The 21,834-nt window shown below is 43.1% G+C and overlaps 1 pseudogene across 1 annotated transcript; it reads left to right on the top strand.

Moving 5' to 3' along the window:
• The first annotated feature begins 16,930 nt into the window (after positions 1 to 16,930).
• On the top strand, positions 16,931 to 17,305 carry LOC308431898 (dynein light chain 1, cytoplasmic-like; annotated as a pseudogene). Its single transcript has one exon. The product of its transcript is annotated as a dynein light chain 1, cytoplasmic-like (transcript).
• The last annotated feature ends 4,529 nt before the right edge of the window (positions 17,306 to 21,834 follow it).

The following is a 21,834-nucleotide window of genomic DNA, read 5'->3' as shown; positions in this document are numbered from 1 at the left end:
TTAAGTGCTAAGAACTGAATTCTGGTCCTCTATGAGAGTAGAAAGTGTTAACTGCTGAGCCATCCTGTCAGCCCATAGATTTCTGCTTTTCTAATAAGTTCTTTTAGCAGGAACACCTTGAGTCATATACATTTAGCAAGACCTGGGTTCTGGGATGATATGGAAAAAGATTAGTCACGTTTCCACTTCATAAAGGTCTGAAGCTGAGGGACCTGGACAGATGGCTGAGCAGTTAAGGGCACCTGCCGTGCACTTTGGAGGACAGGGCCTGGCACCATGGAAGAAGGCATCCTGTGCAAGCTTGGAACCAGAGCTTGAAGGAGAAAGGAAACAGAAGGGTTGGTGGTTTTTTATGGCTTCCGGTGCCGTGAGAAACCTTAAGCTCCAGGTTCGGGAACAGACCCTGCTTCAAAGGAACAGAAAGAATATGATAGAAAGGGACACCTGTGTACACGGAAGTATGCAGATCTGCACACATATGTACATGGCCTTAACAGACACCTTCACAAATAAATTCAAGTAATGAATCACTTTTAAAAATTCTAATTAGATCTATTCATTTTATTTTGTGTGTTTATGTTTTGCCAGCATGTATATACACACACTGCATGCGTGCTTGGTACCTTTGGAAGTCAGAAGATGGAATTAGATCCCCTGGAACTGGAGTTATAATGATTGTGAACCTCCATGTGGGTGCTGGGAAGTGAAACAGGTTCTCTGCAAGAGCAACAAGTGCTTTTAACCACTGAGCCATCTCTCCAGCCACCCTTTAAGTTTAAAAAAAAAATTGTTCTTCTTTTATGTGTGTTGGCATTTTACCTGAATGCACCACATGTGTGTGTGCGTTTGTGTGCATGTGTTTCAGTGCCTGAGAAGACTGGAAGGGAGTGTCAGATCCCCTAGAACTGTAATTACAGATGATTTTGAGCCCCTGTGTGGATTCTGGGAATCAAACCCAAGTCCTCTCCCCCTCTTCCTCTTGTTCTCCCTCTCCAGCTCCTTTCCACTGTCTCTCATGCTCCATCTTCTTCCCCCATCTTCCCCTCCTTCTATGTATGTATGCATGTATGTATATATGTATGCATGTATGTATGAATGTATGTATTATGAAATTGACCATAGTAGCACATGCCTATAATCCAAACATTTGAGAGCCCGAGACAGGAGAATGTGGAATGTGAGGCTAGCCTGGCCTTGTCACAAACCACAAAACACAAACCTTGTGTCTGTATGATCTCTCCTTCACTTACATTTCTAAGACGAGGCCCAGCCTCTTGTACACATCACTAGCTGTCATATCTACTTCTTCATCTCTACACCATCTTCTTCGTCATCTATTCATGAACAGTTTTGGACTAGGGATAGAGGGAGGGACTGACGTCTATATTCTGGTAAAGTCCAAACAGTTCTTTCAGAGATGATCATGAGGCACAGAGACCTACTATGGTCAAGTTGTCTGAGGAATGGCAAGTGGCTTACAGCAGGAGAGGACGTTCTGAAGAGATGAGAGTGGAAAGAAGGTACCCAGAGAGGGTCAATCCTCAGCACCACGTTGCAGCTTATAAATGTCTGTAACTGTGGTTCTAGGGAGTGGGGATTCAATTCTCTTTCTGTCTTCTGGAGGCACCCGACAACCACGTGGTAAACAAACAAAACACCCATTCACATAAAATTTAAAACAATAGAACCGTGGAAATGGAGCTGGGCCTATTAACCCTACTATTTGAGGCAGGAAGATGGAAAGTTTAGAATCAGTTTAAGGAAAAGTGTTGCAGTGAATAAAAATGGCTTCTCCTTTTATCGGTCCCCACAGTCTCACTTCGAGGAGTCGAGCCCACACACATGCGGTCCCCACCTCACTTGGGGCTCCAGGTCGCCTCTAAAAACTCTGTCTCTGTTCACTCTACCGCCCCTGCTGCTGCTGTCCCGGGTGGATAGGACTGCCCCGACATGTTGTTCTCACACAGTTCCCCTTGGTGTGTTGTTGCCAGGCCTTACACACACACACACACACACACACACACACACACACACACATACCCCACAACTCTGTGGCAGGCTTTATGTGTCCCGACAGTACACCCTTTGAACTCAGTTAAGCTGCCACATCAAAGAACACACCAAAACACTCTGATCCAATTGGTAAAATATAATTTGCCCACCTAGATGAATCAAATGATCTTGTACAATTCCATCCCTTATAAAACATTCATAACAACCTTATTTATGAAGAGATGCACCGAGAGAAATATAAACATCTGCCTCCATCTCCTCCCCTTCCCCTCCACTTCCGATCCTCCACCTTTCCCTATCTCTCTCCTGTCCAATCATATATCACCTTCACATAAATCTATAGAAAAGTGAGATCCTGCCTCAATTTTTAAACAAAGAAACAAACAAACAAATAAATAAATGGAAATAAACAACATAACTAGGAAGGAAAAATTGTCCATGAAACCACAGTAAGTTTAGGTTTAAAAAATTGTCTCCAAATTTTTTTTAACAAATCTCTTACTATTCACTTAGTTTTAAATTTTTTGAGACAAGATCTCAACCACTATCACCCTTTTTTCTCCCTCCCTCCCTCCCTCCCTCCTTCCCTCCCTCCTTCCCTCCCTCCCTCCCTACCTCCCTCCCTCCCTCCCTCCCTTCCTCCCTTCCTTCCTTCCTTTCCTTAAACAGAACCTTATGCATTCCAGGATGAACTCAGACTTGCAATGTAGCCAAGGACGGTCTTGAATATTTGTGTGTGTGTTCATGTCTGTGCACAGATACATGTACATGTATGTGTGAATGTGCACATGTGTAAACATGTGGAAGGGATCAGAGGTTTCTCAGTTGGTCTCTACCTTTTTTCTACCTTTAAGTTAGAGTCTCTCATTGTGAACCCAGAGCTTGCCAACTCGGCTAGACGGGCAGGCCACCAACACTGACTGATCCCCTGGGCCCGGTCTCAGTGCTGAGATCACTGGCTGCTGCTAGTGGCTTTTTCACAAGTGCTGGGCATTAACATGGGTCCTCCTGCACAAGACAAGCACTTTACCAACTGAGCCATGTCCCTGCCCCAGACTTTGGATTCTGATTCTCCTGACTTTGCCTCTCAAGTATAGGAACTACAGGCATGCATCCTAGTCCAAGCCTGCCTGCTTTGTTTTGTTAAGCTTGGGGATGTTTTTTTAAACTCCTTTGTTTTACTGTTATTGAGACAGTTTTACTACGTGGCTTGTCAGCCTTGAATTTGCAAGCCTTCTTCCAAAAACTCCTGAATGCTAAATATTTATAACAATTTTCTCAAGTGAAACAACTGTTTGTTTGTGTTCAAGACAGGGTTTCTCCGGCAGAGCTGTCCTGGAACTTCCTCTGCAGACCAGGCTAACCTCAAACCTCCTGCCTGCCTCTGCCTCCCAAGCGCTAGGATTAATGGCATGTGCTACCATCAGAAAACAACTTTTTAAAAAAGTCTTGCTAAGACTAAACTCTACACAAAATCAAATGAAAAGATAAAAATCCTTAATTTAAAAGAGATAAGAAGTTGGGCAGTGGTGGTCCACACCTTTAATCCCAGCACTCAGGAGGTGGAAGCAGGCAGATCTCTGAGAATTTGAAGCTAGCCTGGTCTACAGGACGAGGACAGCCATGGCTACACAGAGACCCTGTCTCAAAAAACCAGTGGGGCGGGGGCAAGAACAAAAGAGACAAGAAGGCAGTGCTGTGTGGGACAGAGTCACAGGAATGTGGATTCTTGCCCAGAACAATGGGCAGAGAGAAAACATCCAGCTGCGTGTTAGCTGGTTTTCTATACTATTTGTTGTTTTACTCCCTGTATTTCTGAGATCTAACGCACATGCTAAACTTTCATGCTACAACTAACCAACAGCACTAGCCTCAATGTTTTGAAAAAAAGGTTTTTGGTTTTTTTTTTGGGGGGGGTGGGTTTTTGGGGGTTTTTTGTTTGTTTGTTTGTTTGTTTTGTTTTGTTTTTGTCTCTCCTATATAAAATTTCTAATAAAGCCAACATTTCCAGTTAAATGATTTTCATCCAGGTTGGGTCCTGACTCAGTTTTACTGGCAGGAGAAAAAGACGCGCAGATAATATCTTGGTAACATTTTATTTTACTAACTGTTCCTTGGGTTGGTCTGGAACTGTTCTAAGACTCCAAGGAGTCTTAGCTCAGGAGCGTGACCCACAGAATACAATTAGACGACAGACCGCTGTAATAACAAGAGGTCTACTTCCATACTTACGGGGTTGCTCATCCTCGCAGGGAGAGTCAACCCCAAACTCAAAAAGCACACATCTTTTATTCTTTACAGCGGGCAGATTTCAGCAACAACATGGGGTGGTGACATCACATTGGTGGGTTACAGTGATCTTTGGATTCATTAGATGAGGGGATTAGGCTGATGATGGTGTATATTTGGGTCTTTTCCATGAGACCCCGTGGCTGTCAGCCAGCAAATTCTGTGGGTTTTTGTCTTTGTTTTGTTTCTCAGAATTGGGTGATTAGAGCATGAGCTAATTATGACATGGTCAGGACTCTATCTAGGGCTTTCTAGAGGGCCAGGTGGCTACCAGTCAGTATATTCTGTGGTTTTTCTGAGAATTACTCTGGGCCATTGTTTTTTATTTGTTAGGCACAGGTGGGATCTCATAGCCTTGGGATGACTGGAAAGTCTCTGAGTCTGACTTCAGCCATTTCTGTGTCTTCAGGATCCCACAGAACTCCTGAGGTTAGGCTGTCCTTCTGTCTCTGTCTCCTGAGTAGCTTGCTGCACGACATAAGTGTTACTTTAATTTCTCAAATCCTATTTTTAATGATGATTCTTAAGTGCTTTAACCTTTCTTGTAGCCCAACACCCACCAGTGGTAGTAGCAAAGAAAGGACACAGGAAAGTGAACCTGTTTAGAAAGGTTCTTTGGAGCAACTCCATCTGTATTGTCTGGAAACTGCAGATCAACTCACAGGTCAGCAGGTGGCAGCAGCTCAATCCACTCGCAAACACCTCCCGGATACACCAGCAGTCCAGTTCAGTTAGCAACAGCAGTGACACACTAACTAGCAGAGACAGCCAGGTCTCAGCCTTGGCTTGAGTCAGCAGGAGGGACCATTAGGAACAGCAGAAGTTCTCGGCTGTGCCTCTCTCAGGGAAGTGAAGATCAGCAGAGATGTGAGACCCATAAGAGTTGCACAGATAGCTCTATAAGCAAACTAATCTCTCTCTCCATCACTCCATGGAGTCCCATTTCTACCCTCCAAACCACATGTCCTCCACGTGCCTCGCCTAACCACATGCATCCAATCAGCCCGATTCTGCTGAAGCAGGAACAAACTGCAGCATACCACCAGAAGTTTTTTGGTGCATTTCTCTCTATGGAGTCCCAACAAATGCAGCTCAACTACACAATGTAAGGCAGACCAAAACATGTGTGTTATTATTAGCAAAGACTCATCATGTGTCCTTTCATGTGCTTGCTTTAGCTGAACACCCTCTCTCCCATATCTCCTTCGAGTCTACCTTAGCCTTTCACATCTGTGTCTGCTTTAATGAAATGTTCCGACACATGTTTGCTCCAGCAAGTTTCATTTCTAATAGTGACTTAATTAACATCTTTGGAATGCCATCTGTGTATATTTCCAAGACAACCCTGGTGACACAAATTTCTATACATTAAATTAAAAGGAACAGTTTTGGTCTGTTTGGTTGGCTGGTTGGCTGGCTGGTTGGCTGGTTGGTTGGTTGGTTGGTTGATTGGCTGGATGGCTGGTTGGTTGGCTGGTTGACTGGCTGGCTGGTTTTTGTTGCTGTCAAGACAGGTTCTGTAATGTGGGCTGGTCTTGAACTCAACACATAGAACAAAAGCTGTCCTTGAGTTTGTAACTGTAATCCTACTTCAGCCTCCCAAATGATAGAATTACAGGTATGGGCCTCAACTCCTGACAGGAATAGATCGTAATAGATCTTTTTTTTTTTTTCTTTAAGGCTTTCTATACATGTTTCTAAGTTGTCCTTGGGCAAAGCTGAACCAAAGTATTACTACAGAATATTCTATGGGCTTTGACTTTTTCAAAACCTACTTTATTTAGAGTTCTTAAAGCTTCAACCTATGGAGAAAGAAAGGACAAGGGGATCATGGACCTGTTTAGTTCTTTGGGGCAATTCCACTCTTTGTTGTTAGGATACCAGCAGTCTAGTTCAATAGCAAACACTAAACACAAATCAGTAGCAAAGACACACTCCAGCAGAAATCCCAAGCTCCACTAACTCAGCACAAATCAGCAGAACTGTCCAGAATCGGCTGGGATACCATGAGAAGTCCTTTTGTGCATTTCTCTCTACAAAGTGAAGACCAGAGAAGACCAGTGAGGAAGTGGAACATGCATAAATAAATAAATAGTTTTAAAAAGTAGCTCCCTGTTTTCATGGGGCTTTTCTTCAACTAATTGCCATTTAATATTGCTCTGAATGGCCTTTTCCCCTTGTTTTAAATCTTTCTCCAGAACAGTTCATCATCTTACATGCCTCCACCAATTCTCTATCAGAGCTCCCGCGGATTCAGTCCCCTGTTCAGAAAGCTTCAATTGTCTGAAAACCGAGTGTGAGCTCTTTTTTATTTTAAGATTTATTTATTTTATGAATGTGAGTACACTGCAGCTGTCTTCAGACACACCAGAAGAGGGCATCAGATCCCATTACAGATGGTTGTGAGCCACCATGTGGTTACTGGGAATTGAACTCAGGACCTCTGGAAGAGCAGTCCGTGCTCTTAACCACTGAGCCATCTCTCCAACCCAAGTATGAACTCTTTGGCCTGTTTGTTATGTAATACCCTGCATCACAGCCTCCTTGCCTATCTCTGACCTCAGCTTCCACTTTCCTACACATACTGTAGGACCCAGTCCAGGTCACAGGATCATCATTGTCTTCTAGAGCATGACTCATAGTTTCTCATCTCTTTGTCAGTCAGTGATGAAAACACACCGGAGTGATGCATGGCCCTTCCTTCACCTATGGCAGACACTGCTAATTAATCATCCCATCCTTCCCCTGCTAGCAGGGATACAGTGTCTCAGTGTACAGCCACAGACTGCCCCTATGATGGAATGAAGTGAGCACTTGAGGCGAAACTAACTTGCCAACTTTCCGTGGTCCTTTCACCTAGTTGGCATTCACCCTAGTGCCTCATCTGGAATTTGTGGATTGAGATTCATTTCAAATGCTCCTGAGAGACCAGATCTTTTGAGGTCAAACTCCATCTTAGAGAACCTGACCTAAAGTTGAACTCGAGTTAACCAACAGGCCAGTATCTAGCACCAGTTTCCAGGTTACCCCCAACAAGACCCATGTCTAGAGCCAGTTTCTAGGTTGTTCCCCCAACAAATCTGCATCCCCAGGTTACAAGCCTGCCCCTGACACTTGACTTCCTGATAACCACCAATCAGGAGGAAAGCAGAAGTTAAGTTTGTGGTTTGGCTCCCAGCATCAGCCAATTATGTTAAGGTCCATCATGGCCTCCCAATCAAATGTGTGCTAGGCTTGAAAGTCCCTTCTTGTCTCTATAAATATTTGCCTAAAGCTAAGCTTTCACCTTAGGGCTGCACCCTCCTGTTCTACTGCATTAGAGATGATGACGGTGTGGCCCAAACTCAAGCTTGAATAAAAAGACCATAGTCCCATTCCATCACAATAGGTTCCTTGGCGGTCTTTTGGGGTTCACAAATGCTTTCTGGCACAACACTCTCTCCTTTTCCTATTCCAATCACCACCTCCCGTTCTCTGAATGCACTACACAGCTCCTGTACTTCTGACATCACTGTGCCTTTGAAAAAAAGTAAAACTGCATGCTGTCTCATGTGTGTCTTTTTTTTTAAAGATTTATTTATTTATTTATTTATTATATGTGAGTACACTGCTACTTCCCTCAGATACACCAGAAGAGGGCATCAAATTCCATTACAGATGGTTGTGAGCCACCATGTGGTTGCTGGGATTCAAACTCAGGACCTCTGGAAGAATAGTCAGTGCTCTTAACCGCTGAGCCATCTCTCCAGCCCCTCATGTGAAAACAGTAAGAATAATAACATCCCAGGTTCTGGAGCCAGACTGCATGAGATTGATGCTGGCTCTGGCATCCAACTGTGAACAAGTAGCTTAATACCTTTGACCATCAGAATCCTCTTCTATGCAATGATGGAATGATGATACTTACTACAGAAAGTTGTGAGGACTCAAGGGGGGAAAATGCAGGTCAAATGCTTACCCAAGTAACACACACACACACACACATACACACACACACACTTGAAAAATGTTACATAGAGAAACAGAGACAGCCAGATCTCTGTGAGTTCGAAGACCAGGCTAGTTTCCATAGCAAGTTCCAGTTCTAGGTCAACCAGGACTGTATGGTGAAACCTATCTCAAAAAAGATAAAATAAAATATACAGATTTGGAGCTAGGGGTTTATGAGGAAGTCCAGGACCCTAGTTTAGTTCCCAGCACCTGTATCAATCAGCTCACAGCCACCTGAAGATCTGATACCCTCTTCTGGCCACTGTAAACCCCCCGCACTCATGTATACACACACACACACACACACACACACACACACACACATACACACACACACACACACACTTTAAAAAAAAAATAGGGGTTAGGCATAGTGGCAGACAGCTTTAATCCCAGCACTTTGGGAAGCAGAAATAGGTAGATCTCTGTGCGTTCCAGGCCAGCCTGGTCTACACAGCAAATTCCAGGCCAACCGGAGCTGTATTATAGACATACTTTATCTCAAAAAGACATAGATAGATAGATAGATAGATAGATAGATAGATAGATAGATAGATAGATGGATGGATGGATGGATGGATGGATGGATGGATGGATGGATGGATGGATGAGTGGGTGGGTGGGTGGGTGGGTGGGTGGGTGGGTGGGTGGATGGATGGATGGATGGATGGATGGATGGATAGATAGATAGATAGATAGATAGATAGATAGATAGATAGATAGATAGATAGATAGGAGCTGGAAAATGGCTCTGAGATTAAGAGCATTAGCTGTTCTTCCACAGGACCCAAGTTCAGTTTCCAGCAGCCATGAACCCAACACTCACATATTTCTCAAGAACTTAATCATAAGATTACCATACAACCTAGCAATCAGTTCTTAAATATACCAAGAAAAACTAAAACACAAGTTTGCACAAAAACTTGTACATGATACTTTATACTCACATTATTGATAATAAAACAGCCGAAATGTCCATCAGCTGGTTAACAGATCAAGTATGACAAACTAGCCATGCAAGAATGAATGGTCTGGGGGGGGGGTGTAGCTCATATTATGTTCAAGCCCTAGGTTCTATCCCAGTACTAAAAAAGAAAATACTGATACATACATGCTAGCACACAAATGAACTTTGCAATGAACACCAAGCAAAATAAATTACTAAGACCACATGTTACATATTTCCATTTATATGAAATACACAGAAAAGGCAAATTCATATAGTAAAAAAGTAAACTCAGTGTTTGTCAGGAGCAGGCAAGAGGAGAATAAGGAGTGGATTATTAATAGGGAAATTGAAATGTTCCAGGTAATGTAACATTTAGAACAAACCAAAATCCCCTTGAATTTTGCATTTAAACTAATAAAATGGTGGTTTTCAATATGCAGAGTTTGTAACTTCTCACCACATGCCTGTAATCTCACACTGAGAAGTTGGAAACTCACCCAATACATAGTAGGATCTATTTCAAAAAACCAAGAGGTATGGATGTAGCTCAATGCGGCGCTAACCTAGCATGTGTACCCCTGTGTTCTATTTCCTGACACCACAAAAAAAAAAAAAAAAAAAAAAAAAAAAAAAAAAAAAAAGAAAAAGAAAGAAAGAAAGAAAAGGAAAAAAGTGTCAGGCCAACCAAACTAAATATCGAGACCTTGTCTCAAACAACAACAAAACCCCTAAATAAATAAATAAAACATTTTAAAGAAAAGAAAAACATGTCACTTAGATATAGTTCCCTTCTGAAAAAAACATTCTTTTTAAAAAATGAAAACTCCTCAGGCATTCTGTGGGACATAAGGTGAATGGCAATATAATACTGACTTAAATACAAAGATGAAATTATTTAAGTAAGCCATCTAAATAGTAGATTATAATTTGCACACAGCAAATCAGGAAACCATGATTTATTTATTCCTCTGCAGATATTTCAAGAATAAACCAAACCCCGATAAAAACCGAAGTGCGATCACAAAAGCTAAAGACAGCCCAGTGCACTCGCCTAACATGTACTAGGCGCTCGTGGTTCAGTCTCCGATTCCCAGTCCTAGAAATGAAAGCGGGCAGGGAGCAAGTGTGGGACTGTAGCAGGTGAAAATGTCATCTGAGCACGTACTGATGGAGAAATCAACAGGTACGGCAAAGAGCAAGGGGCTATTTAAATAAACATCTTGGATAATTTTACACATACACATAATAGACTTCGATTATATTCTTTCCTCTTTCATTCTTCTCTTCCTCTCACCAAACCCTTCCTTCTTCTCAAGTTCTCCTACTTTCTTTCTCCCGCCCCCGCCTTTCTCAGTCTGTGTGTCTCACCGCACTCAGTTACGGGGAACATAAATGGAAGGCATTTACATTACCAAGGGAGCCTTACTAGTGGCCACACCCCAGAGGACTGTCGTTCCTCTTCCCTGTCCATCATCAACAGCTGCCTACCATTGTTCAGGGATGGGTAGGGTAGCCAGGGAAGCAGCCTTGGGAGTGCTGGCTGGCTGGAACTGGTAAATTCTGGATTCCAGGAGACACCTTGCTTCAGTGGCAATGAGAGTGATGTAGGAAGACCTCTAGCATCGACTTTGGTCCTCCGCAGCACTCACACATGGCACATACACCTGTGCAAACAAATGTGCTCACACACAAAAGTAAAGGTGTTAATGTCACACATTGACATGGGAAAATCATGCCTTCCTTTGTCATTTTTTTTGTTGTTGTTGTTGTTGCATAAACCTTTATAATGCTTTCTGGAGGTTAATTTGAAAGTATGCAGAACATATACAGATATGACTAAGAAAAGGCCTAGAATGATCACCTCCAAGTAGTAATGTAGTTAGACCTGACTCTTTGGGTTCCCCCCTCCCCCCGCACGACCTGTGTATTTCTTTGCTAAATGCAGCTATTGCTTTTATAATAAAAATGACAGTTTGGTTTTTGAGTTTTGGTGTTTTAGTGGTAAGGCTTGTTTGTTTGTTTGTTTGTTTTGAAGCAGGTCTGCAGCCCTGGCTGTCTTGGCACTTGCTATGTAGATCATGCTAGCCTAGAAATTGTCACTTCTAAGTACTGGGATCTCAGCCTTTGCCACCAAAGGAGACTGATGAACAATCTCTAGTTTTTTTGAAAATCCATGAAGGCCAGGATTAAGCTGGCTCAATTTTATTGAGGTCGCTCTGTAACCTTTTTCTTCAATTCGTGAATAAAGTAGAACAACTTGGAGCTTGTGATCATATGCTTAGAACGTGATGAAGGCGCAGAGTAAAGAAGGGAGTCTGTAATTAAACCATGACTCATGAGCTGCCGGAGGAGACCAGCACATGGGTGCAAAGGGTACGTTCTCGGGAAAGGATGAGGCAGTGCTGAGTGTCCGGATCCTCACAGCTGCACAGATGCTGACTGAAGTGCTTGCACTAGCGATGAACCGGGAGTGCCGGGAGCCACGCCCTTCCCAGCACTGAAGGCACCGCCTTCTTCCCTATGCCAATCAAAGCAGTAAACATGAACCTGAATGTTCCACTCTTTTGTTACTACAGGCTAATAAATCCCTAAGATTATTGACTAGTTCTACCTATTCACTTACGAGTTTTCTATTTGCTAGCCCATAACTTTCGATGTAGACCAGGCTGACCTCGAACTCACAGAGACCCATCTGTCTCCTCCTCCTAACTGTTGGGATATAAGGTGTGTGTTAGAATGCATGGCTTGTTATACTTTTTGAGATTTATTTTATAATTTATTTATTTGTATGTATGTAATTTGTATGTGTAGGTGGGGGGTGCCTATGACGGTTAGAAAAGAGCATGACCAGGAGTTAAGTTGGAACCGCTTAACATGGTGCTAAGAATGAACCTCTGGTTTTCTCTACAAGAGCAACAAGCTCTCTTAACTTGTTGATTTTTGTACTTTAATAAATAATCAGCTTAATCTTTTATTTCTCATATGTGATGCTAATATTTTTCTACTTGTCACTTGTTTACTATAATAACTAAGCATATTTGATCTTTATGAGATAAAATCCATTACTGCTTTCCTTAATAATTTTCTTTTGCTTTTATTATCAGAATTCTTCTTCTCTGTACATGAAGGATAGTAGAGACTTGCATTTTTGATGCTAAAATTTCTTCCTTGGATGGAGACATAACATCTTTCCCTACCCCAGAGTCCCAAACCAAGTACCATTCTTCCAGAGTCTCCTCTGGGAAACTGGTGAGTTTATTGGGCTTACCTGCAGAGTTTAGACTGAATGATGACTTACAGAGGTGTGTCCCCAAAAAGGCCACACCTGAAAAGCCATCCCACAGGAGAGCTGAGAGCTTCCTTGTGACTGCATAGATGGACACTGTCCCTTAGTCTGTCCCGCCTATCTTCTCTACCACACCCTCAGGCTTCGTGCAATTAAAGCAAAGTCACATAAGACATGTGGCAGGGTGTGGCTGGATCCTCCCCACCACCATTCTATAAGGGGATAATATCAACAGTCAGCCAGCCCAGCTGGGATAACTTTATTTTTATAAGGGGACACAACTAAACACCCCCAAGAAGGAAATTTCCTGGCTTAGAAGATGGTCACATACAATTTTCTTCTAGTGTTTTATTTAATTTTTAAACTTTTAAAATTTAATTGTTTTTATTAAATTCTTAAAGCCTTCTAGAATTTATTTTGAAGTGGCTACTAAGAATGTGCCTTCAAACACATTTCAAAGGGGTGGAGAGACAATTCAGCAGCTAGGAGAACTGGCTAGTCTTCCAGAAGACCTGGTTCAATTCCTAGCACCGATATGGCAGTTGACAACCATCCCCCAGCCTCAACACCATCCCCCAGCCTCAACACCATCCCCCAGTCTCAACACCATCCCCCAGCCTCAACACCATCTCCCAGCCTCAACACCATCTCCCAGCCTCAACACCATCTCCCAGCCTCAACACCATCTCCCAGTCTCAACACCATCTCCCAGTCTCAACACCATCTCCCAGTCTCAACACCATCCCCCAGTCTCAACACCAAGCACAGACAGGTACATAGACGTCTATGAAGGCAAAACATTCGCTCATAAAGCTGGATGGAAAAAAAAAAAAGGAAATAAAAACAGGAAGGAACATACATGGGGCTGGATAGTTCAGGGTAGAGGGGGAGGGAGTATGTCGGCCATACCCTGTGACAGGTAGGGTTGGGGGGTGCTGGGGGAACCAGGAGGCTAGGTCCTATTTGATTTGTTAGATAGGCACCTCAGCCATTTGTCCCAGGTTTGAAACTTAACAAAAATAAACTATTAAAACGAACAAACAGATTGATATTGAGAACCTTTGGCATTGCAACAGAATGCTCTATAAACAAAATAATTACGATATTAAGTGTCCAAGAGGTAACAGAGCAAAATTTCCTATAACAACTATTTTAACCCTTCTTTAGCCAGGCCTGGGGAGGTAGGCCTCTAATTCCAGCACTGAGGAGGCAGAGGCAGGCTGATCTCTGTGAGTCCCAGGCCAGCCTGGTCGGCATAAACAAGTTCTGGGCCAGCCAGAGCTACATAATAAGACCCTGCAATAAAACAGAGCCAACTGGTTCTTCAGAGCTAGTTCATCTTTAAATGGTGTGAGCTATGCAAAAATCTCCTTTTAAGGCTGGAGAGATGACTCAGCAATTAAAAGCATTTGTTCTAGTAGATGACTAGGGTTCAATTCCCAGCACTCACATGATAGCTCAAAACTTCACAATTCTAGTTCCATGAGGATCCAACACCCTCTGAGGACACTAGACATGCATGTGGCGTATACATGCAGGCAGGCAAAACACCCACAGACCTGAAACAAATACATCTAAACAGAGTATGCTTTACAAAACTTACTTTAATAGTTTTGTTTTAGGAAAAGTATCCTTCTCATAGTCCTTCTATATTATTTGATGTCTTTCAAAACGTGCAGTTGCTTTGATATCAAATTCTTTTTTTTCTGAAATGAAGATAGTATGTCCTTCATCGCTTGAGAGGGTGATGCCCAAGTCAGAATTAGAGCTTAAATTTCACCTTTTGGTTACTGAAAGGGAACAAAAGCCTCTCTTCATGACTCATGGAGCAGGAATCACAGGAGCAGTTACTGAATGATTAAGTAGAATTCAAATGCCAAGGGGTTGAAGTCAAAATCGTACTGAGGTAGAAACCAGAAACCCTGGTTTCATGGCCCCTCCTAATTCACTTACCCTATTTCCTTAAACTAATCTCTCACAAAGTCCGCACCTGTTTGCCAGAGCACTAAGCAAAGATCTCATTTGATCTGTTAGAAACTGCTTGCTTCTGGTTTGCCTGCCATATTAAAGACACTAAAAGCCTCTTGAAGTGGAAATCTCCATGACAGGGTTCAGGGTCGGCAATTCAGTCAGCAGCAGCTCCGGGACCCCGCTGCTTTCCCCAGTTAGGAAGTCTCCTTTTCAGGTCTTTTCTGATGTTCTGAGGCCCACTGAGGATAGCAGAATGCCAGAGGGAATGATTTAGAAATCACAGATCTGCCAAATCACGGCTAATGAGACTGAAAGGATAACTTAACATTTCAGCCTTGGTGGGCTGCTGATGTGTATATGTCCTTACATAGCTGCTCACAAGAGGAAGCACATGTGTAACTGTGTTCACTGCTGTTCAAATATGGCTGACACTGATGTAGGTAACCACGAGACTATCCTGAGTCTTCCCGTAGCACATTAATGGTAAGGATAATGGAACAAAGGAATCGGCACTTGTATAATAATTACCTGTGATTACAGGCTCAGTGTCCAGCTGCCGTGGCACATGCTTAAAACTCCAGAATTCTGGAGGTAGAAGCAGAAGCTCATGAGTTGGAGAATAGCCAGGAAAACTTGGGGGGAGGGGGAGACTCTGCATCCACAGTTGATACAAAGTTCTAATTCTACCTCTAAAATACAAATTTCCTAGACTAGTTTGATTAGGAAAGGCTTGCTTAGTCATCCAAATTTTGAGTGCAGAGGAAAACAACTAGATTAAACTGTGTGAAATTGCAAACATTTGACTGTTGTATGGTTTTTCCTTCCAATGTACAAAAAAAAAAAAAAGTGGTAGTTTCGGGTGGCTCAACCGAAGAAAGTACCCAAATCCTTAGACAGGGAAAGATTGTAAGCAAAAGGATTGAGATGCTGGGGGTGCTACTCTGTGGCAGAGCACATGCATAGCATTCATGAAGCCCTCCAGTGGACCTCCAACATCAAAACCCACAGGCAGGCAGGCAAGCAAGAAAGGAGAGAGAAAGACTACAATCAGTCTTTACAAGGGCAACTTTGATGAGATGCTAAGGAATGAAAGGAGAAAGAAAAAGTTAAAATTTGGGAAGAGAGAAAAGAAATATACAAAAACAAAAAGAAGGTGATATTAAAAGCAACCATTTTGAGATTGGAGACATGGTACAAAGGTTAAGAGCTCAGCAGTTAAGAGCACTGACTGCTCTTCCAGAGGTTCTGAGTTCAATTCCTAGCAACCACATGGTAGCTCACAATCATCTGTAATGGGATCAGATGCCCTCTTCCAGTGTGTCTGAAGACAGCTACAGTGTACTCACATACATAAAATAAATAAATTAATTTTAAAAAGAAATAATAATAATAATTTTAAAAAGGAGCACTGACTTTTTTCCAGAGGACCTGGGTTTGATTCCCATCACCCACATGGCAGCTCACAGCTGCCTGTAACTCCTGTTCCAGGGATCTAGACACCCTCTTTTAGTCTCTACAGACACCAGGCACGTGTACGATGCAAGTCATATATACAAGCAAAACACTCATAAACATTTAAGCCAGGCAGCAATGGTGCACACCTTTAGTCCCAGCACTCAGGAGGCAGAGGCAGGCCAGTCTCTGTGTTCGGGGAGGCCAGCCTGGTTTATAATGTGAGTTCTAGGACAGACAGTTAAACAGAAATCCTGACTCAAAAAACTATAACTAAATAAACAAATAAATAGATAAATAGATGTATTTTGTTTTGTTGTTTTTGAGACAAGACCTCACTGTAAGACCTCACTGTATGGCCCTGACGGGCCTAGAACTTGATCTATAGATGGGCCTCCCTTTGCCTCACCAGTGTAGAAGTTAAAAGCCCACACTACCATGCCTGGCCCAAAGGTAATTTCCTTTTGGAGGATGGTTTTTTTTGAGACAGGGTTCCTCTGTGTAGCCCTGGCTGTCCTGGATCTCATTCTGTAGACCAGGCTGTCCTCAAACTCAATATGCCCTGTGTTTTTGAAATTCTTAGAAAAGATAAATCTTTTTGTAAAAAAGGAGTATTAGAGAAGTAGAACGCCTTAAAAAGAAAGGAAGGAAGGAAGGAAGAAAGAAAGAAAGAAAGAAAGAAAGAAAGGAAGGAAGGAAGGAAGAAAGAAAAGAGATTTTTAATTATGCCAGATGTAGGGGGTGCTCGCCTATAGTCCCAGGATTCATCCAGGGGAGGAAAATGACTTTGGGGTTCAAGACCAGTTTTGGGTACACAGTAAATCCTATGTAAAAAAAAAAAAAAAAAAAGAAAGAAAAGAAAAGAAAGAAAGAAAACAAAAAATGACAACAACAACAAAAAAAGTCCTCCCCCCCCAAAAAAAAAAAAAGTTGGTGATTCAAGACTATCCAGACTAGAGAGAATAAAAACTACACTCAGGATGCACCACAGCTTCAGTAGCGGACCAGCTGTCCTCTGCTGCTTGAGTGGCGCCAGCTCCTTTAGTAGGCGCTCACAGCCGGCTGGCCCCTGCTCCACGGTAACCACGTGCGACCGGAAGGCGGTCATCAAAACTGCAGACAAGTCGGAAGAGAAGCAACAGGACTCGGAGGAGTGCGCTGCTCAGGCGTTGGAGAAGTACAGCCTAGAGAAGGATATTGCGGCCCATATCAAGAAGGAGTCTGACAAGAAGTACAACCCCACCTAGCACTGCACTGTGGGCCGGAACTTCCGTAGTTATGTGACACACGGAACCAAACACGTCATCTACTTCTACCTGGGTCAGGCGGCCATTCTTCTGTTCAAATCTGGTTAAAAGCGTGGACTGTGCCAAAAACAAGGACTGCGTCCTAAATTCCAAACACCAGAGACAGAATCTTCAGCCTGGCTAAGGGTTTGTGTTTGTTGTGTTTTGTACAGGGCATCATTCTCTGAACATGTTTGTGGTTATAAAATTAGTAAAACAGCTTACATTTGTATTTATTTTCCAGTCCATACTTCTGTACCCCCATTTTTTTTCCTCCTTTAGGTCATTCCTCTAAAAATAAATCTGTTGGAGATGTAAAAAGAAAACTGCACTCAATATTTGAGCGCTTGGCGACAGGGTGTTAGGTGAAAAGACACAGGACCAAATAAAAGAGAGCAGAGGGTCGTGTCTGTACATTTCCTGGGAGCATTGCCACATGACATGTATTTCTTTTCTCTCTGTGCACGTGCACATGGGCAAGAGCATGCAAGTGTGTATGCACGTGTCTTAAGTGTGTATGCACTTGTCTTAGGTGTGTATGCATGTGTCTTAAGTGTGTATGCATGTGTCTTTCAATCAGCAACAGCATTGCTATGCTGGGCAGCCATGTTGCCCAGGCTGACTTCAAGCTCATGATCCCCCTGCCTCAGCTTCTAGATTAGCTGAGATTGCAGGTGCTTGCTATGTTCTTTCTTCCTCACCTTATTGGTGCTGAGACTGGAACCCAACGCCTTTCAAAAGGTAGACCAGTGCTCTACCAGTGAGCTGCACTTCTCACCCATGTTAGCACTCAACGGCGTCAGTTGGCAGAAATGCACCATCTGTTTCATTTTCTAAAGGTGTCATATAGTATGGTTTTTGCAAATGATTCTGCATAAAATTATCGTGAAAAAAAAAAGAAAGAAAAGTTGTTTAGTATACTATGATTACTTGAGCCATGTGTTTACAAAACAATCCAGAAAAGCTGTGTGGTGAACACCTGTAATACCAGTTCTCAGAGGGAAAGGCAGGAGGAACAGGCAAGAATGGAAGGCCGAGCAGGGCTGTACACTGAGATGCAGGAAAAACAAGCAACCGATAAATAACCAAAGGGAAGGCAATGGTGGAGCCGACAGTAAGGTTATGGTGAGAAATGAGGGATAAGACATGAACTGATTTCAGCTGTAAAAAAATGACAAGCTCTATGACAAACTGTGACAAAAGTCCTTGTCACAGGGGCCTGGGGGGGGGGGGACTCAGAATCACACCATTTCAGGTTCCTAAGTGCCTTGAAAGGACTATAAGAATTATTTATTTTTTTATTAGAACATAGTTCTCATCACAGCCCATGAGAGGAAATAGAGGACATTTTTCAGGGTTCTTGATTTTATTGAAATTGAAATATTTTGCTATTTATAACCACTGTTCTTCAATGGTGAGATTAAATCTAAACTCCATCAAAAGTTTTCCAAGAGGGCTCCCAGCAAACGTTTAAAATAGAGTCTTTAACCCCTGTGCAGTAACTCTGAAAACCACCTTCACACGGATACATAATTAACACTGAGGAGTAGGAGTCATTTCTTTTCTGCCTACTGATTTTACTGGGATAAATTAAAACAGCAGCCAATTGCTGTTGAAATGTCAAGGCTAAATGTCACGGAGACGTAAGTTCAGTCCCTCTCCCATTCCAGAGCGGTAGCCAGCCGTGTGTCTCTGAGGACCGGGATGTGGCCTTACACGGAAGAGCTTCATGATCATGACCTAAACACTTCCCGTCACAGCCCTTGGGTCCATCCTCAGCCCACACAGGAGCCGGTTTCCATTTCATTCTTGAATTCCCGTAGGTAAGTGGATGGTGGGCGTGTGCCCAAACCCAGAGACGCATTGGCACACCGTCCAAAGTCCACTAATCTCATTGCCCTGTTGTTTTCTTTTTTTTTTTCTTACTTCCTTTGAAATTAAACCGTTCTCTACCCATTGCCCTTCTCTGAGTACTAATTCAAAGACAGCACTGGAATGACAGAATCTGCTTCCCCGTGCCTCAATATCCCTCTGTGTGAGATGAGAATTAGAGCAGCCGGCCCAGCTCCACAGATGGCCAGAGACATGCTACCTAGAAGGGAACTTAAAATAATTCAGGGTAAATAAAAGTGTAAGGATAGTCTGATCTTTAAAAAATGATAATAAAATAAGAATTCAAATCAGAAAGTAAGTAAATAACAGATCAAGAGTCTGTTATTAGCTCCCTCCCCCTCCCTCTCCTTCTCCCTCCCCCTTTCCCCTCCCCCTCCCCTAACCTCAGTTCCATAGTGGTTGTGTATGTGTCCCACCAAATGCTATACCATTCTTAGAACCGTATCAAAAGGAAACTTGTAGCTTGTGATCTACCACTGAGAAACAACCTTGTCTGCTCTGACTCCCCTCATAGGCAGGCTATAAATGCTGATATTTGATAGGAGCACAAAGCCTCCTTTGTTTTGGCCCAAATTTTCAGTGATGTGGGTAGATTCAGTCTACCAAGGAATGCTGTCAGATTCCCGGCTGCTGACCTCACAGCAGGGAGCTTCTCACTACCTGCCTCCCCCTAAAACAGTGTAACGTGGACAACAAGCTCGAGAGCCTTCATTCCACAGCTCAAGCCAGAGAGAAGCCCAGCACTAGCTGAAAAGCAATTAGCATTTTCCAGCTTCCTTTAAAGACTTGTGACTCCTCATAGGGCAGGAAAAACTTTACTCCCAGGAGTTGTTGGACAATATAAACTGGATTAGGTTGGGGGGTGGGGGCTCAAAGTTGGATGGGTAGAAAGGTGGGGGGGATAGGTATGGGAGGAGTTGGGGGGAGAGGTGAATATAATCAAAATACATGGTATATGTTGTTAAAAGTCACGGGGCACCAATGTTGTTAAAAGATGACGTCCCGGGTTTCAGCACCAATGTTAGGAAAAGGATGAGGGGGGGGAGATATGGCCCATGGAGGTGCAGTGAGGTCTGGGGGCAAGGGAGATGCCTCTGGGGGGCCCATGTTGGGAATTCCTTCCCCCGAGGAACCAGCCACATGACAGTATAGTACAGAATAAAGTTTATTCAAGTCATGGGAGAGTTAAGAGGGTAGTAGAGGCAGAGAGAGAGAGAAGAGATGAATAGAGTAGAGGAATAGAGGCCAGCCATGAGCATGTGGAGAGAGAGGGGGGAAGGGAAGGGGAAGAGGAGGGGTAAGTGGGAGAAAGAGTACAAAAGAGAGAGGAGGTGCAAGCAGCCCCTTTTATAGTGTCAGGTCACTGGGGCAGAACATACCTGGCTATTACCAGATAACTGAGGAGTGGGGTATACCTGGCTGTTGCTAGGTAACTGAGGGGTGGGGTTTACGGAATCTCAACAGTATAAGTTCTCAAAGAATTAATAAAATGCCATCTTTAAAAGTGTGGATGAGTTATGTTGGTGCCAACACTTTTAATCCCAGCACTTGGGAGGCAGAGGCAGGCGGATCTCTGAGTTAGAGGTCAGCCTGGTCTACATAGTGAATTCTAGAACAGCCAGGGCTATGCAGAAAAACCCTGTATTGAGTATGTGTGTGTGCGCATGCGTGCAGGAGAACACACACACACACACACACACACACACATACACACAAAATACATATATACATACATACATGAATAAATGAACAAATAAAAAGTGTGACATTTCTACCTGACAATGAGTAGCTGCCACCTATCAGTGCACTGACTCTAACAACCAGGAGGGGCCTTCTCTGAGTCCAGGGAAGGATGTACCGAACTCTGCTCTTGCCTTAGTAGAACTTGACAGTTCTGCATTCCTAGATACGGGTCTCAGAAAGATCCAGTTCTCCCCAAAGCAAAATGATGTTTCCCCCTCTCTCCCCTCAGCTTCCGGCCGTAGATTGACTAAAACAAAAGAATGGGCAGAGAATGGGTCTTCTGAGAAAGGTATTTCCAATTCCTGTGCTCATCCATAAGGTTTTATTTCTAGTTTCTCCACGGTCTGGTCTCCACTGCTTAAATAAGGTGGAAGAGCAGACTCTATCTATCATTCAGACCGCTTAAACCTCTAGGCCGTGGGGCATGGATAGTGTTTGCAAGTCAACAAAAACAATGTCTACAGGATATCTGGAAATTTTCACTTGACTCCATTAATTAGAATAAAATAGATAATAGCCTTTGGGGGCAGAAAACAAATTTGGTGAAAAGTGAATTAGCTGAAGACTAGACAGGAGTGGAGATGCTAATTCATCTTGCTCGGTTTCAACTGTATGAAGTCCCAGGCTACTCTGGCCAAAGAGCAAAACATAAATATGGTTTCCCAAGAGAAACAGAGCATGCTGTTTGGACGTGAAGGGTGTGGGGATACACGGTCCTATCTTCTCACACTGTGACTTCAGGGCCTCTTGAATTACTACTAATTATACCTCTCACAAAACATCCTTAAATAAAGACATTTTCAAATATTAACTTCATCTCATGACAATGAAGTGTGCTTACTGTCTTTCCATTTCTGGGGGGGGGGGGGAAGAAAAGGAAAAAGGAAAAAAACTCAACGAATACTTCAAGATCTAGGATTGCTTGTTCAAGGATGAACTTATTAGCTAATCAGGTAGCTATG

Source organism: Micromys minutus (assembly GCF_963924665.1).
Source record: "Micromys minutus genome assembly, chromosome: 17".
NCBI lineage: Eukaryota > Metazoa > Chordata > Mammalia > Rodentia > Muridae > Micromys > Micromys minutus.
Note: the sequence above shows the minus strand (reverse complement) of the source record. Positions and strands in the feature narration are given on the sequence as shown.